A 2,644-nucleotide genomic window follows, 5' to 3' on the forward strand; every position below is an offset into this window, starting at 1 on the left:
AGAGTTGGCTAGTCATCGGCTTCTACCCCCTTGTAACTAGTACTGAGGCGTTCGGGATAAACCTGATCACTCTTTATCCCAGTTTTGGGTCCTTCGAAGGAGGTGTTCAGCACAACGAACCAGGAAATCGGACTATAAAGCTTTATCACTCTCACTTATCCATAGAAGTCTACAATTTTAAATTTTGGCGAAGCCCCTAGTATTCGGAAGGCCAAACTTGGGGCGCTATGTACGCCTAAATCGGACAAGGCCGACTCCTCGCCCTAAGCGGAAAAAATCTTTAAGGATTTGAGACCTCTCGAACAGCGACCAGCTCTCGCCGCATCTTGACAGTCAGTTGTCAACTTTCTCTACTGAGGTGCTCGTCCGGAAGAACCGGGACACAATTGCAGTAGTTCACCCAGTGCTACCTTAGCTAATATAGCGGAACGTAAGGTACCAAAACATGGGCGCCGGGCAAACCCAACTATTGACCCAAGACATGATTCGGAGCTGATGCATATAATGCTATAAGTTCGGGGTGCCGCACTGTCGAAAGTGTTCGGGCTTTTCATGCCGTGTTATGGGGTACACTGAAGCCCCTGGCGCACTGGACGTATCAGAATGTACGGGTGCAATTTGTCGTAAATAAGTAGACAAGGAAAAAGATGAAGAAATGCAATAATGAGCTAATGTTGTACATTGTTTTTTAAATGATACGTCAAAGCGTATATATACAAGTAGTGCAATAAGCAAAAAAAAAATAGGACTATTTGACATGTCCTATCCAAGGGCAAGCTGCGTATGGGTATGTAAAACAGGTATAGCGATCGTTATCAGAGACCACCTGGGGATTTCCTTGTACGTCAGAGCTTCTTCCTTCCTTGGTGTTTCCTTCCCGTGACGGGTCCGATAATCAGGCGATCAGAGAGGGCTCCAGAGAATAGGGTCCTGAAAGAGAGAAAATGATAAAGATATACGGGCCCTGAGGCGGTTGAGCTACATTGTGGGCCGTGCCATAGCCGTGCCTCCGCCTATGCCCATGGTATCTTGAGTGCGTAATTATGTACGCGCGGGACAAATTTTGCCACTTGACTGGGACTAGGACGGAGGCCGAATTGCTAGGCGAGCTCTGAACGTGCCGGGCGATCCTGTTGCAGGGTACTCCAGACTCGCTTGAAGGTGTCCGGGGGTTTATCGCCGAATTGGCGGTTTGTCTCAGAAGGATGCTTTGCACTTCTGCTGCGAGGGCCGCAGTGTGCTCCTCCGTATGGAGCGAGCGTTCTGTGTTTCCATTAACTGTTATAACCCTGCGAGGTCCTGGCATTTTGAGCTTGAGGTATGCATAATGTGGTACCGCATTGAATCTGGCGAATGCAATTCGTCCGAGCAGTGCGTGATAGCCACTGCGGAAGGGGACGATATCGAAGATTAATTCCTCGCCTCGGAAGTTGTCCGGAGATCCGAAGACCACTTCCAGTGTGATTGAGCCCGTGCAACAAGCCTCTACACCTGGTATGACACCTTTAAAGGTGGTTTTTGTGGGTTTGATCCTCGAGGGGTCGATACCCATTTTGCGCATTGTATCCTGATAGAGCAGGTTCAGGCTGCTGCCACCGTCCATAAGGACTCGAGTGAGGTGAAATCCGTCAATGATGGGGTCAAGAACCAACGCGGCAGAACCGCCATGACAAATACTGCTGGGGTGGTCCCTGCGATCGAAAGTGATTGGACAAGAAGACCATGGGTTGAACTTTGGGGCGACTGGCTCCATCGCATAGACGTGCCTTAGTGCACGCTTCCGTTCCCACTTGGGAATATGGGTTGCCTATATCATGTTCACCGTTTTCACTTGGGGAGGAAATTTCTTCTGTCCTCCTGTGTTCGGCGGCCGGGGATCCTCCTCGTCGTCGCTATGCAGCCCCTTTTCCTTGTTTTCGGCATTCAACTTGCCGGCCTGTTTGAACACCCAGCATTCTCTATTGGTGTGGTTTGCTGGTTTATCGGGGGTGCCGTGAATTTGGCAAGAGCGATCGAGTAAGCGGTCCAAACTGGACGGGCCCGGATTGCATCTTTTGAACAGCTTTTTCCGCTGACCAGATTTAGAGCTACTGAATCTGGCATTGACTGCCGTGTCTTCGGCGTTGTCGCTGTTGTTGCGGCGCTTGTGTCTGTTGCGACATGGCCTGCCGTTGCTATCTTTGGCATCTGAATTGCCAGGATTTCTTGATGTGTTGTTGCTGCGAGCCAGCCAGCTGTCCTCGCCCGCACAAAAGCGGGTCATGACTGTCGTGAGGGCTGCCATGGGCTTCGGCTTCTCTTGGCCGAGGTGTCGGGCAAGCCACTCGTCGCGGATGTTATGCTTAGATGCCGCCAAGGCCTCGGCATCCGGACAGTCGACAATTTGGTTCTTTTTAGTTAGGAACCGAGTCCAGAATTTCCTGGCTGATTCCCCTGGCTGTTGGGTTATGTGACTCAAGTCATCAGCATCCGGTGGTCGCACATAAGTTCCCTGGAAGTTGTCAAGGAATGCGTCTTCCAAATTCTCCCAACTGCCAATGGAGTTTTCCGGCAGGCTATTCAGCCAATGCTGAGCCGGCCCTTTGAGTTTTAGTGGGAGGTACTTGATGGCATGTAGATCGTCACCGCGGGCCATGTGGATGTG

The sequence above is a fragment of the Aegilops tauschii genome, chromosome 2, assembly GCF_002575655.3.
Source record: "Aegilops tauschii subsp. strangulata cultivar AL8/78 chromosome 2, Aet v6.0, whole genome shotgun sequence".
Classification (NCBI taxonomy): domain Eukaryota; kingdom Viridiplantae; phylum Streptophyta; class Magnoliopsida; order Poales; family Poaceae; genus Aegilops; species Aegilops tauschii.